The 16,785-nt window shown below is 36.6% G+C and overlaps 1 protein-coding gene across 5 annotated transcripts in view; it reads right to left on the reverse strand.

Annotated features, from left to right (window-relative positions):
- Positions 1 to 10,005, reverse strand: part of LOC131692469 (protein FAM133A) — a 244,920-nt gene extending 234,915 nt beyond the window's left edge. For 3 of the 5 annotated variants that reach the window (XM_058979532.1, XM_058979531.1, XM_058979528.1), the window contains exons 1-2: positions 9,886 to 10,005; positions 8,502 to 8,586 (exon numbers count right to left, since the gene is read on the reverse strand). The gene's annotated coding sequence lies outside the window, so the exon portion shown is untranslated. Of the gene's footprint in view, positions 1 to 8,501; positions 8,587 to 8,655; positions 8,938 to 9,591; positions 9,611 to 9,885 lie in introns of those variants that run through there. The other 2 variants (XM_058979529.1, XM_058979530.1) reach the window with 2 other exon arrangements.
- Positions 10,006 to 16,785: the final 6,780 nt, after the last annotated feature.

Below are 16,785 nucleotides of genomic sequence, written 5' to 3' on the forward strand. Positions count from 1 at the left end.
GACCGATTCGACTAAACTTGACCTCAAATGAAAGGTATTGCGTCCCCGTAAATGGCTATTAAATTTTATCCCCAACCGACTTCCGGTTCCGGAGTTACGGGTTGTGGCTTGCGATCACATAGCAAATTGTGATTCAAACCGATACCCCGATGGAAGCAAAAAAGGTAAAAATTTCGCTAAAATGTCTCTCAAATAACTTAACTTTGCAGTTCTAGGTCACCGACGGCCAAACAAACTTTCGTTGACTACATTGACCACCATAGACGGTTCCGGAAGTGCCCGGGAAAAGCGGCCATCTTTCATAACTAGCAAACTCATATCAGTTTCTCGGAAATGGTTGGGCCGATTTTCACAAACTTAGTCCCAAATGATAGCTCTATTATCCCCACAGATGTCTGTAAAATTTCGCACGGATCGCTTGTATGGTTCCGGAAATATAGACTGAACAGTCCGGTCACACATGAAATTCCCATATAAGCCGAAACTCAAAATTTTTTTCAAAGGGGGGACCCAATGAAATTTCAGAAATCGAATTCGTATTTTTGATGCCAAACATCTTTAAAATGCATGAAACGTCGAGATTTTATGTTATCTCGAAAAAATTTTTTTTTATGAAAATCGACTTTTTCGGACTTTGCCGATTTCGCACCTTTTATTTTGGGTCATCTAGATATTATAGTGATACCAGTTTGTACGGGAATTTAATGCGAGACCGCATTATTCAACTCGTAACTTCGGAACCGGAAGTCGGATCAAAATGAAATTCAATAGTAGTCGATGGGAACAACCTTTCATTTCAGACTAAGTTTGTTCAAATTTTTTCAGCAATCGCTAAAAAATTACGTGACAGCAATTGAACTGCAACAAATTTTTTTATTATTAATATTCTATCATACACAGAATTCAATTGGGTCGTCTCCAACCACTTCTTTGTTTACTATGATTTGAAAAGTCCGCCAATCTATGGACATTATCATGTAGAAGTGTAGGTCCAAGCTGGCTATCTCGGAGAATGTGGTGGTGGTGATGAACGACGAGACATATCTGACCTTAGACGGTAACGACTAGCAGGGGATATTTCACGTCCACTAAGGAGGTTAGCAGCAAGGTCAACATGACTGCGGTACCGAACATCACTAACCCTTCCAATAATCCCCACCTGCGGCTAATCGAGAATTTCTAGGCTAACCTCAAATGCCGGATCTATTTCAATAATTCTTTTAGCCAAAAACCAAGAGACAGTGGAATAAAAAAGAGAAAAAGGAGCAAAAGAATATGTCAATATCGTTCTTTTCTACACTTGTAGTCAAGGTTCTGGTTATCTATCGTAAATCCACTTATCAGTGCGTGCAAGCATTTTTGTGAAATGATTAATAAATGTAAGATTTAAGGCCCCCGTCGGGCAATCCGCAATTTTTCGTGTTTTTTTGCGGTTTTGCCTTTCTCATATAAAGAAAGGCTATGCAATCACTGTAAAAATCGACTTTTTAACCGAGGCCCGGAGGGCCGAGTGTCATACACCATTCGATTCAGTTCGTCGAGATCGGCAAATGTCTGTGTGTGTGTATGTATGTGTGTGTGTGTCATTTAAACTCACACAATTTTCTCAGAGATGGCTGAACCGATTTTCGCAAACTTAGTTTCATCTGAAAGGTATAACGCTCCCATAAGCTGCTATTGAATTTTTAGTTGATCCGACTTCCGGTTCCGGAGTTACGGGTTGAAGAGTGCGGTCACACAGCAAATTCCCATATAAACTGGTACCACCATAATGTTCAAATGATGTAAAACATATTAAAATTGATGTAACATTACTCTAGTTTGCGGGTCTGGATCACTAATGATCAATCAAAGCAGCTTTGACCACATTGGCCACCTATGACGGTTCATGACGCCCTCGGGGAACCCGCCAAGTTCCTAAGCTAATATCACACCCATTCCACAACGAATTCTCTACCGATTTTTACGAACTTAATTTCAAATGAAAGATACAGTAATGCCATTGACTGCTGCTGAATTTCATTCGGTTCTGACTCTTGCTTCCGGAGTTACAGGGGTGTTTGTAAGGATACACTGGAATTTCCCATATAAATCGGTACAATCGTAATACCTCAGAGGCTAAAAACTATTGAAATGGTCACCAAATTACTTCTAATCGTAGATCTAGATCACTGATTGCCAATCAAACATTCTTTGAATATATTGTCCACTATCGACGATTCCGGAAGTCTGGAATTCCGGGCATACTACACAATTAAAGTCACATCGGTTCATCGGTGATGACTGAACCGATTTTCTCAAACCAAGTCTCAAATGGAAGGCAAAATATGCAGTTGAGTATTGCGTAGCCGCCCCTTCCCCCCCTCCCCACCTTGCCCTTACACCTCCCTTCTTCATAACTCCCCTCTTCTTGGATCACCCTCACGCCCAGATTTCCTTCATCCACCCCGTATACCGAAATAAGATGAAGGATTTCTGACGCATCCTCCACACCCACTCTACTAAACCCCCATTCCCTACACGTTCAAACGCATTCCACCAACCTTTGCAAATTATAATCACATGAAGATAACATTGAACTCATGCTTATTAAGCTAATTAAATATTATTCTTTTGCCTTTCTTATATAGAAAGGTTATGCAATTGCTCCAAAACCCGACTTTCTAACCGAGGCCCGGAGGGCCGAGTCTCATATAACATTCGACTTAGTTCGCCGAGATCGCAAAATATCTGTGTGTATGTATGTGTGTATGTATGTATGTGTGTATGTGTATGTGTGTATGTATGTGTGTGTATGTGCGGATTTGTTAACAAAATGTCCACATCGGTTTCTTGGAGATGGCTGAACCGATTTTTACAAACTAAGATTCAAATGAAAGGTATAATATTCCCATAGGTTGCCATTGAATTTCATCTTCAACCGACATCTTGTTCCGAATTACGAGTTGAAGAGTATGGTTACAAAACAAAATTTGTTGATTTTTCCAAATCGGTTTCTCGGAATTTTCTGAACCGATTTTGACAAACTTAATTTTAAATGAAAGGTCCATCAGCTGCTGTTGAATTTTGTGTGGATCCGAGTTCTGGTTCCTGAATTACAGGGTGATACGTACGATCACGCAGCAAATCCCGATTCTAATGAATTCTGCGATGAATGTAAAAAGGTGATTTTTTTCCAAAATGTAAACACAACTGTTGAATTTGTAGATCTAGGTCCCCAACAGTCATTCAAAGTCTCTTTGGCCACACTGGCCACCATCGACGGATCCGGAAGCATCCAAAGTCAGAATAACGGTTATATTGGTTTCTCGAAAATGGCTAGATTTGCTCAACTTAGTCTCAAATGAAAGGTGTTGCGTCCCCAGAAACTGATATTAAATTCCATCTCCATCCGACTTCCAGCACCGGAGTTACGGGTTGTGGAGGTCGATTACATAGAAAACTCCGATTCAAACCGATACCGCGATGAATGCAAAAAGGTGCTCTTATATATACTTACCAAGTGTAATAAGAATGAAAGACATTTCCATAAAGTTATATTGTACGAACCAGCTATTAAATCATAGTTTGGAGAAATGAGAAAGGCACAATTGCACCTCTAGGTGGATTAAAACAGGTTTTTAAGTCATAAATTCAGAATAAAAACTTTAAAATTAAGGTTCCATTTTTGGCAACTGAAATAAAAAATATTGTTGTCAAAAACGGAATCCTACTGTAACGTTATTGGCACACTTTTTAACAACTCTCCCCTTTCCGTGCTACATGCGAGATGCGGATGGAGATGCGGAGGATTCCTTGTTCTCTAGCAGCGACATGTATCAGACTAACACAGACAGTTCTGCGCTACTGTGTGCAGATCAAGGCAAATACGTTGGAGTTATATTAAATTCCAAACTGAATTGGTCCGCTCACATTGAATTCAGAGTCAAGAAAGCGTGCATGGCGCTCGGGCAATGCAGGCGAACTTTTGGAAAAACCTGGGGTATCAAACCTAAATATATTTATTGGATTTACACGACAATTGTACGTCCAATACTGTCATACGGATGCCTTGTGTGGTGTGGTGGTCATGGTCCAGTCAAAGCTAAACCATCTGCAAAGAATGGCGCTTGTGGCGTTGACCGGTGCTTTTACCACGACTCCGACTGCTGCTCTTGAGACACTTCTAAATATCAAACCATTACATATACACCTCAAACAAGGAGCACTATCCTGTGCATTCAGACTGCAGGTAACTGGGCTTTGGAACAGTAACCATGTTGATCTTGCTACCAGTCATACGCGATTGTGGTCACAAATAGTTACATGGGGTAAAGATATTCTTGCTCCCAGCGATATTACACTCACATGAAGTTTTCCTTACAGGACACTTGAAGACTTTTTTTTCATTAGGTCCAATCTGCAAATGAGAGCCCTCTTTTTTCGTTTTCTCTTTCGATTATTACCTCGAAACCATAAAACCTTTTAAATATTTATCAGTATGTTTCGAAAGACCAAGGTTTATACTAGCTTATTATGCATACAGTGGACGGCAAATCAGAAAGGTGACCGAGTAATTCACGGAAGAGAAATTAAACAAAGAGAGGCTCTCTTTTGCAGATTGGTCCTATTGAAAAAAAGTCTTCATTTCATGTGACGATTCCCTCTCGAGAGGAGTGGTTGTCTGGTTATATGAAAAGACAACAACAAACGCAAGTGGTCTGTTACACTGACGGTTCTCTGATGTAGGGACGTGTTGGTGTCTACTGTTGTGAAGTGAGATTGGAACAATCTCACTCACTAGGTAGATATTGTACTTCGCAATTATGTGCGACATATAATCGACCCTTCAACAGAGCTTGTCCGGCAAAGTTATAAACTTCTGCTCCGATAGGTAAGCTGCAATCAAGGTCCTTAGCTCAGACAAATCACGGACCAAGCTAGTGATCATGTGCGAACCCAAATCGAAGAACTAAGCATTGCCAACACTATCTGCCTTGCCTGGGTGTTTGGGCATTCCGGTATTACTGGAAATGAATGGGCTGACGAGTTGGCCAGACCAGGTTCAGCGATTGATTTCGTTGGTCCTGAGCCCGCCCTGTCAATTTCGACAAGTTGGATAAGGGAAAAAATACGGTCTTGGGCTTCGTCCGAGCACCGTAGTTATAGGAGAAATCTACAAACGTGTCGTCAAACAAAAGCGTTTCTAGAACAATCGTACCCAGTGATTTCGAAAAATCTCCTATATTTTTCGAAACTCCACTGCGGCATGCTGACCAGGGCTTTAACCGGCCACTGCTAACTCAATTATCACATGGCAACTCTGGTTCTGGTCGATAACGGAGTAGCAACCACGGGCGATCTCTTATGCTTATGCTTATGTAAAAATCCATTCAATTTTGATTGCTTTGCTTTTGTGCTACAAGGTGTATTCCACACAAAAAATGTCTCAATGGTGTTTGTAAGAACTTCTATCATCATACACTGTGACGCTGTTTTCTCTATAAACAACTTAATCTCATACGTGCTATGCCCTAGTATACATTGAACCTGTTTACGAGTATGTGTGTGAACTACGCGGTGAGCTTCTCCCATAGCGAGTGGTCTATGCAGCAACATTTTCCCTGACTCAGTGATCGATCCGAACGGAATTCCCGGACAAACCTTTACTCGCCAATCACAGATGTTGATAGTAAACGAAAGAGAAACGGTTTGTCTGGAACTTACTTTCAAAGAAAATTTTGACAGTTGGCTTTTAAGCCGGAATCATATGTTTGTTGAGTAATGATTTAAATCTGATCATCATTCTAACCTACCGTTCAAAGTTGGAACCTTATTGACAACCCGCGAATCTCTGTTACATTTGGGTTTGAGGGAGCGAACATTAACCAAACGATTCGATTAATGACATGAGTTGCTCTTTGTAACATGAAGAAAATTTTGCTCTCGGCGAAATTGAAATAAGTTCTGTGTCATGTGTGCATATTTTTATAGAATGAGTCACTTATACAAACGAATACCTATATATATATATATATATATATATATATATATATATATATATATATATATATATATATATATATATATATATATATATATATATATATATATATATATATATATATATATATATATATATATATATATATATATATATATATATATATATATATATATATATATATATATATATATATATATATATATATATATATATATATATATATATATATATATATATATATATATATATATATATATATATATATATATATATATATATATATATATATATATATATATATATATATATATATATATATATATATATATATATATATATATATATATACGAGTGTATATATGCTTTGCATGTGTATTCGTGCAGAATTATTTTAATACCAATACTCTGATAACGTTGAAGTCATGAATATATTTCCAATTGTGGGATTATGTAAGCTTCTATGGGGTCCCAGATCAAAAACGCATTATATGCATTAAATACAAGTATCAATACATATTTTGCATTAGAATACTACTTATTTGCATGTAAGGTGCTAAATGATTGAGATTCGTTATCAAGTTTCGTGAACCTTTGCTGATAGCGCTATGTATGAAAACGTCTTGAAGCCAGTAATTGCTTTTGGCCTTATTTTTTGAGTTGGGGACCAATGTGCGCCGTTCGTCTGCTGTTGCCAGGAGAGAAAACCAAACAGACCGTTCCAGACGTTATCATATGTACCAGCCCGAAAAAACTTCCGCGGTCTTTCGAACAACAGATAATATCGGTGATCTTTCAGACCATCAATACGGTACATATAAAGAGTTTTATTACGTTTTACCAACTTTGTCGTACAATTAAGGGGTTATATCTGTTGTGCTAGCCAAAAAACGGAAAAAAATATTGCATGTATTTGAGGTGTATATGCTCAATAATGTTTACTCAAATGTTCAAGGTGACTCAAATTACAGCTTTTAAAAGCACGCTGAAGGACAAGTTTCGTGAAGATCATTCAAAATTGGTTGTTGTATCAGAAAACATCAATGCTGGTATTGGTGGCACCCATGAGCATTACCCAATAAGCATTATAACGTAGCCTAATATCTGCTTTAGATCCACATATAAAGCTGTCTTAAAGAGCCGTGAAGCCCTAAATACTAATATAATGCTGATATTATGCCAGAAAAGCCGAAATATAGTACTATTACTGTACTGATATTGACTCGTTTCTGCAGTACTAATGCTATTATATAGCACCAGCGTGCAAATGTCAAATTTGAAAGCCCAATATTGGCACTACTAATGCTATTAAAAGGCTTTGGTTGGCTGTCATTGTCCGCCATGATTTTTAAATCATTTCCTATGTTTCCTTTCGGTATGATGAGCAAAAAATTTAAATAAAATATTCTGTTTAAAACCATAATTGACTCTCTTTTAATGCATTGTAATGAATATCCTTAATGGGTTTTCGTTCTCACATGATATGAAAGTTTTACAAAAATTACCTTTAGTAAATCTCGAACTGAGGTACCTTGCCTCGCTGCGTTTGCTCCCTGGACTATATTGCATATGTTCGATTGAAATGAAATATGTCGAATATAATCTTCAAGAAGAGTTGCATAACAAATAAACCCACAGCATTACAATAGCATTATATCGGCTTTTTATTTGGTCTATAATGGAACTAAATGCACTTGTAAAGCTTACATGCTTTAAAGATCCTTGAAGCATGTATGCGTTATGTCAGCTTTATATACGCATATAGAGCAAGTGATAATGCTATATGTCGGCTGTACAGTTATGCATTATTGATGCTTATATAGAGCTTTATTGAATTGTTAATGCTGTAATAGAGATTCAATGCAACATTAGAGCAAATGTATAGCCAATATAGTGCAATGGCTTAATGCTTATGCTTCTTGGGTACCGTCATAATGTTAAAGTGGTTCGTTAAAGAAGAAAAAAAAAAATTATATACATTTGCCATGTTGGAATATTATTGAACTGAGGAAACCTCTTAAATAAGACTTTTTTGACAACCTTTTTCCGTTTGGACTATTGTAAATATTCCTGGAGAATTGTTTTGAGTATCGAAAGGTAAAATTTTAGTATAGTCTGGTACTGCAAGAGAAGCACTTATCTTGATCAAAACTGGTGCTAGAAAAAAAAGTTGAGCGTGAAAGAGTTAATGTCATCTGTAACGCAAATTCGAATAATCGGTAATACCACAATATATCTCTTTAAAATTAAACGCCATGTCAAATAAGCGCTTTGAATAAAGAGCACTTGTCGTCGAATGTCATCACCCCGTTTGTACCACGATCAAATAGTTTTCACCGTAACATAAGTCAAAAAGTTTTAAACAAATAAATTTGAAAATTATATCATCATTGTTATAAACCGCAATCAAGACCATCACAGCCAATTACGGTTCATTTAGTTTCCACTCCATCGACAATTCCGTTCGCCAGACAGAGCACGCTTCAACTGTGTAATAAATTCGAAGTAATCAATTTACCTTCTTATGATTCCTTCCTCGGATTGTGCTGTACTGAGCGGGACCAACAGTAGCGAAGCTTCTCGTACAATACACAGGAACAATTCTGCAACAACAAAAAAAAAAATCACGAATCACAGCTTAACAACTGAACCTTTTATTCTTCGAAACAGACATATATCAGTTGGTCAAACGCAGGGATGTACACAATTTTTTTTTGATTCTTGCGATTCTTTATCAATGGAATGGTACTGTGTTACGACGCCTTGCTTGTCTGTTGTCAGATTTTTGTTTTTCACTTTTCGTTGAAAAAAATGCCATAAATCACACACAAACACTTTTTGCCTTACTGGAAGCAAGGAATATAAATTTATCCTTGTTATCCAAGATTATTTCTGGATTGTTTTATGCTTTCCACTCATCTAACTGTTCGCGTGAATCTATGAAAAGGAAACCTCTGAAAAGAAATTGCTGCGCTATCAATTATGTTCCAACTTCTCGTTTTCTTCTGCCCAAGAGCACTCGTTTTAATCACTTCTGAGTTTATTCACTTTCAACCTCGCTATCGCAATCTTCCAGCTAAAAATAACTGCATCACAGAATGTAATTTTATCATCAATATTTCCGCTGTCGATTACAATACTTCTCAGATACGCATTCGTACTGCTCCCGTTTCTGGGAATCTCCCTCCCTATGTTAAGTTAGGAATATCTTTTATTGATTTTATTGCACTCAATTGAAACCAGAGATCATTTTTTACTGCTTTCTCTTCGGAACTTTCGTCGTTGTTCACCATTCAGCTCTGTTTGCGTGTGTCTCTTGTCAAGCTTTTCCTTCAAAACACATTCAACAACAAGTACACAAACCTGCTTCTGAGCAGTGCAACTTTTCGATTATAATCACCAATTATATCAATTGAGACCAGTTTACTCTTCACGCCTCCCCATACCCAATTATCATCAGTGCCTATTACTTTCAATTACGAGCAGCCATTCCGGCTTCCTCAACCATCCACTGCCAGAGGATTGGAATTTCCTTGAACTCTTGTTTGTTTGTATGTATTATCAAATCAGCAGTGTGTTTCAGTATCAAAACTATATTGGTCAATTACTGATAACTCCATAGATGGGCACCCAACCCAGCACAGTCCAGAAGGATGATGCTGCGGAGATTTTTCACCTCCCACGCTCACACTCGGCTGAAAAAAGCCTCCCACCCCACCTGGAGCTACCAACTGATGGTCTGGTCACTGAGGCTCACTACAAGTTTACAGAAAACCTTCCCACTAGCTATCCGGACGGAGCCCACTAGTGAAGAGGAGTAGATCCAATCTTGAAAATGACACACCAGAGATTTCAACTGGATGGATAAGAAGAAAAAATGAAGCTGTAGGTATATCACTCACTAATGAAAACACTCTTCGAGGAGCACAAAACCGCCGCGGACGAACAGGACGATGGCTCAGACTGTTATGTGGCACGGAGTCTGTCCAATGATCGACATCGGCGTTGTTTTATGCGCGACTGCTCCCTCTCCATTCACTCTGATCGAAAGTATGCTGAAAGACGCGCGCTCTTTCTCTTGCTCCGTGAACTGCGCGCTGGTCTCTACTCTGTACATAAATATTTGCTCACAGAAAGTTATGCTTTCTCCCGTGCGCTCTCTTCGTCGAGTATCATCTAACCTCGAGAATAATCGACGAAAGTATGTATGAATCTGTGGTCAAGGTTAACCTTTCTTTGGAGATTTGTTGGAAGAATATTGAATTTATTGATAGCTTTGCGGATTAATTTTTTAGAGATTGCAACCTTTTTGGCAGTTTACCATTCATATCTTTATTAAATCATTTATTTTTATATATTTATTTTATTTATTTTTTTATATTAAGTCAGGTTTTATTTCATCATTTATTAATTTACGCTTTTAAATTGCTTTTGGCAATTTTACAAAAAATGAACCGAATTATACACAAGATTGTATAGTCTCTAGAGGGGCCAAAGCACTGCTTGCAATCGCAGTGGGCCAGGAATTGAAGCTAGATAGAACCGCTAGCCCTTTGAATAGGCTATTTTCTGAAATACTAATTTCAGCAGTGTCTTGTAGGGTTCGCAGTACCGACCCTTTTTGGCGAGAACCGATACTACGGTACTTAAGCCCTCAGTATCGGTAAATTGTGAAATTGAATGCTCAAACTGATGACCTTATTCTTAGATGATTGATTTGTGCTGATCAAAAAACATGTTTATTGTTTTTAATTGCTTTGGAACGGCAAGGCCCAATTTAGCAGCATATATTTTTTGTATGCGGCACCTTCCTTCATTTCGTAATCTCGGCCACTTTGAAATCAATAACTACTAAGCGGTGCTACACTCGACGACTTCAACAGATGGTAAATGTAAGAAATCCTATTATCAACAGTAAATCAAATCGAGAACGACAGTCAATGGGAGCAGGTTGATCGCATTTACCCTCTTGATTTTCTGTAAATTGTTTTCGACCTTTATGTCGATTGGCTACTATTCTCTAATGCATACCAACGCTCCTTGCTTTCCTGTAAACTATGGAGTTTCGCAGAATTTTTCGATCACCAATAATTACATATCGCCTCATTTGAAGCAGTTCACCAAGTCTAAAATTGTTAGCTACTAAATCGCTGTTCGTTCTTTTATAGATAAAGGTTTATGAGCAAACCAAATATAGACATGACTTAGACCTTAGTTTTATTACGCGCCACACAGTGAATAATGGAAACCAATCAGAATGTCGCTAATAAAACAAAATCATAGCAAAAATTTTACGTCTCTTACGCTAGATGTGAAATTTTTGAAATTTAGTACAAGATCGTTAAAATTTAATTTCGATAAAATAGTGCAGGAATTCAAATATACCGTTCAGTACAACGGGAGCTAGTAATGTTTAACTTCTAGAATTATTATGATGATGGCCCACCTCATTCCCCCACAAGGGTGTTAGCTCAATGTTTTATCTAGAAGGTAATTAATATAATTAAAAGTCATCTTGCAGACCGATATTTTGAAGCAGGTCCCCCTAGAGAGTCCACATATTTTTCATGAAAAATTGTATGGTACCAAAAATACCGGTACTGGCTTTTGTTCAGTATCGGTATTATGGTACCAAAAATGGGTCGGTATTTCCGGGATTTTCGGTACCAGTATTACCGGTACCACAACCCTAGTGTCTTGGTTTTACCTGCAACTTATTTTGGTAGTGCACATTACTTTTAATTTTCAGTGCATAGCTGGCGCTGCGATGCATATTTTCTTATTTCGCAGCTTAGAAGTTCGGAGTATTGAGAAAAGTTTTAGAACATTTATCATTATGACAAGTTTTCGAAGACTAGCAGAAGCTAGTAGAATAAAATAAAACTCTTGCTGTGTAATTTTCTGGCAATCGCGCTAGTGCACTGGGTGTGCCATGATCAGAGACTCTAGCGAGACAGTCTTTGAGCATTAGCGGGTGCTCGTTTAGAGTAATAAATGCGTCTTCCAAATCATAAATCTTTGAAATTACGAATCAATATGGATGCGCGGCGTTGCGCATAAATACGTTAGGCATACTAGACGATAGGAATAATTCACAATAAATATAAAAGTAATCACAAGGCTTTCTTTAGTGTAGAGATTTCAACCATTCGCTCGTTTGTTCCGGGTTAGTAGAAAATTACGCTTTGATACGCCTTTCCTTCGTATAACTTTAACGGGAGCCTGCAAAATGAAAATATTATGCGAGATATTTATTTTTTATAAATGTTGAGTTTTTTTCTATTTTATACATATTCTATTTATGTATTATTTGTAAACAGTTTTGGTTCAAGCACATTTCAAGCCCATTAGATGTTTTACCAATACAATTGTATCCAAATATTGAAAAATAAAGTTAAATAAAGAACATATTAAGTTTTCGAATTTTTTTATTATAGAGGTTTTAATCTTAGGGTCATTGCATTGGTCATTTTTCAGGTTAGAAAAAACTCTTTAGAAAAATCCCTAACCCTATGTGCGGGGTTGGGAATCGAACCCAGGTGAGCTGCGTACAATGCAATCGATTTACCAACTACATCAACGATTCTCATCTTGGGGTCCGCGCACCCCTAGGGGGCCGTGAAGTCGTTGCTGGGGGTCCGCGAAGAAAAATATATTTTCCGAGTGTATATTCAAAGTTCAAGTCTTGTCTCCTAACAAACTGAAAATAACATATTGATAGCATACAAAATCGATGTTTATCCGTGGGTGTCCGCGGCAACCCAGGATGATTTCTAAAGGGTTCGCCCCCTTTTTTAGGTCACATGGACACTTGCAGTGTAATAAACAGCATCAGCATTAGGCTACGGCTGTTACGTTTGAGACTATACTATTTTTTGTTTCGGTAACTGGCACAGTACACAAAAAAACTCTTCCTCGTATCAGACAGTTTCCGTAGTCATTAGGAGTTGAATAATTGAACTGAATATTATGGGAGAAAACCAATTTAGAAGCAGCAATATTCGTATCTTCGATGAATGTTTATTTTTATTCATTCTTTCATGAGCTATACTCTATAGATTTTCTTCTTGGAGAATTGCACCATGCATATATGTAAGAACTAATTGAAGTTAATGTGCGTTATTTATGCCATAAGACAAATGGAACTGACTTTTACCCATTATTGCACAACCTACTATATATAGTAGGTGCCAAGAATAACTCCTATTACTCAAGCAATAGCGCAGAACAGGCATTATCAATGAGTTAATATTGTTCATATACTCTTACAGAATACGTTTAGAGAAGTGAGAGTCGTTACACGTTTTTGCCAGGATGAAAAAAAAACAAATTTTTGTAAATTAGATATTCTGAAATTACATACGCTGAGGAATTTTTTTTTCAAAATTTCATTAAGATCGAAATACTACAACTTAAGTTACAGCTCTTCATAGACCGCTACCCATTGACCACTCTTAGGCGGTGCGTAGTGTTTGATACGCTAGACCGTTGACTCGCTGCACCGACAGTAAAACTCGATTTTCTCGGAGCTTTACTATGTGGAAAAGTTTATTCGCGGCGATCACGATATCTCAGGAACCAATTAATCGATAAATCTGTAATGTTCACTGGTTGTTCCTTATTATGTCAGCTACTTTGAGTGCAAAAATAATTTAAGCGGAATGACCACATCATTTTTTCCGATCGGAAAACTCAATTTGTGATGGGCATGAAAAATGAGTTGGGCAATAACGGGTTAAACAAGAGTTTTGAGCCTATTTTAGTTATGTGCAATTTATCGGTTGTACGTCGAGAAATTAATGCGAGCTGAGCTTCTGCATGCCAAATATTCGGTCTGCTTCTTTTATTTGAGCGTATTTTTTAAGGTTTTATAAATTATATTTTTTTTCAAAATAATTTATAGTCGCTAAAAACAAAGATTTTTAAAAGTGTTAAAATGTCGACCAAGTCTAGTTAGCCGAATAGATATATCGGTTTGAAAAAAGGGGGGGGGGGGGGGGGTTTACATAAAGATATCGACTTTTTGGAGAAGTGTAAAAACATCAACTAACGCTAACCTGTCATGTTGTCAGGTTGAAAACAGCCGTGCCAAAGACTGAAATAAAAATTAGATGGAATTAGATTTAATTAAAAACAGCATTTAAAACTGTAAAGTGTATTGAATATGTCAACCTTGGAGTGTTGCAACTTACATCTGAAGCTAGCAGCGGAATTTTAAGATAATTTTAATTTATTCTTAACCAAAGTGAAAGTGCCCGAAACAAGTGAACGTGAAAGGAAACTACTTACTACTTCTCAAACGGATATATTCCCTTGATCGTCCGCCACAACCTACAGTGCAGGTTTTGGATGACTTCGTGGTTAATCGCTCTACTTAGAATTTTAACAATGAACAATTGGGATTCCCGCATAAACGAGAACAATAAATGGATTATTTGTACTATAGTTTTTTCATGATTCGACAATAAACTCGCCACACCGTAAATTGTTTCCGTCATTTGGGGTATTGTTTTCAGCCGGATAACAATTTGGGGAATATGGCGTTAGGTTATGTTTCAATACAAAAACGACGATTTTTTCGAACATTTTTATTCGTGGACTATACATGAACAATATCACAAATAGTCGCTTAGTTCCGAGTTTCTACTATTTCTCGTATAATTCAAATATAGTTTTCTAGCGAAATACTATACAAATAAAAACGTATAAATCAACGGTAGGATTTTGACGAACAATATTGGAAATAGTTATAGTATATTTTTTGTTATTATACTAGCCTTTACCACCATAGGTTACTATAATGCAACAATAGGACTAATTGTGAAAACAAATTTTGATTAAAATGATCAATTTAGCAGAAGCGTGCAGAAACTACTTTATCGACGCTGTCAAAAGGACAGGCAAAAGTAAAGAACCTTACAATGTTGGTATTTTCGCATAGTTTATCACATTTGTAACCCTCGCATATAGTTTTAACTCTATCGATATTTAATAATCGAGATTTGATTACCTGCCATCTGGAAAGTGTTGACATCAGTGGTACTGCCGCTTTATCCAATTGAGCTATTTCCGCTATCGAGCAAAGAACACAATTTTCTTCATATTGTTGTGAGCTCAGTAAACAAACAGTAAGTAGACATTATTTGGGATTGTTGAAATATATTATAATGTACAATCATTAACATAAGGATGGCCGAATTTTTTTTGCAAATTGAGTGAATTACGTATTACCTGGGATTGAACTATTATCTGATATTGTAAATATTTAGAGTACTTATGTAAAAGGTTGCAATAGAAATAATAAAGTTATATTCTAAGTATTTGCAAGAGAAGGGTTCCTAAAATAATTCCAATATATTGCAACAACTTCACATAACACATTTACTGTATTGTTAATAAGCGAAACCATTTCAGATATTGTTTGTTTAACATTCGAACCATTAACATGACCATCAACATGTACAATATCACATATGGTTACAGTACTGGATATTGTTCTTTTATAATTTTACCATTCAATTCGCCGTTACTATTTGGGCTATTGTAGAACTATTGTTATATTCATTGAATAAAATCAAAGTTCAAATTGTAGGAACAAAACCAAAGTATCAGCTCTAATGGTTACTATATCCCATAATAGAGGTTTATTGTTTGGACCATGTGATAAATGGTTTTTAACTATGCGGGTTACTAAATCGGAAACAGGAATAAAGAAATCTAACCTTTTAAAAAAAATAATGATGCCTGAACGGTAGTAGCTGGAGTCATTAAAGACAATGTTTCTGAAACTAAGAAAGATACAAAAAAAATAAAAAAAACACCAAAGAATTGAGGGGAAACCCGAGCAAATACTCATGGGTTCAAACACCACATACCGCCTTGGAAAGACCTTAAACATGGTCTGTGCCAAAATTCACAACCATCAAGGCACCATAAAATTGCCCCAATAACCCATAAATACACCAACATATGGTATTTTATATGTGATCTACCGGACCATGGTGATGGTGTTTTCATGGGTTGAACCCGATTCAAACACCCATGTCAAACCCCATGAGCATGGGTGTATTATGGGCCTTTCGTTTGCTCGGGAAGTCAATTTATTTTATCAAGGCCAATAAGGGGAATAAAGGAGTGGTCATGGATAAGCATCAATATGATGCCAAAAAAAAATCTGGTCCGTATAGAATTCAAAGAGTGAATCCTTTCCCTGACATGATCAAACGTGTTAATAAAGTCCTTAAAGAATGCAAACCCGTCCAGTTTCAAATCCAGCTTTACGTAGAAAAATCGACTCTCTCATTTTCGGTTTCTCACTCTAGTAATCTAGTACTTTACACAATCTTTTCAGCATAATTCTTATTATTTAAAGAAAAAATAAGCAAATAATTTAGTCCAATTTAAAAAGAACAAGTTGTTTATAAAAATGCAGAATACATAAGTTATATAACAAACAAAACTTCTTTTGTAAAATTTTTCGGTAAGATCATGCAAAAATGTAACTTTTTTAAAATATTTTTTCCATGAATCGAATCCTTTCCGAGTTATCAGTTATTGAGAAATGTTCAATTTAATGAACTTCAAAAGTACAAAATCTCATAACTTGAAAAACAATGCAGCCGAAACAAAAAAATATGTGTTAATTATTAAGGTATGAAAGAAACAAAATTTAGAAGGCATTAAAATTTTGGTTGACGTGGAATGACCCATATAATACCAATCAATGCTTTCTCTTGATTATATTTCATATGTAGATTTTGGAATGACGTCTAGACCCAAGTAGTGGAGTATAACAATTTTAC

Source organism: Topomyia yanbarensis, chromosome 3 (genome assembly GCF_030247195.1).
Source record: "Topomyia yanbarensis strain Yona2022 chromosome 3, ASM3024719v1, whole genome shotgun sequence".
NCBI classification, from domain to species: domain Eukaryota; kingdom Metazoa; phylum Arthropoda; class Insecta; order Diptera; family Culicidae; genus Topomyia; species Topomyia yanbarensis.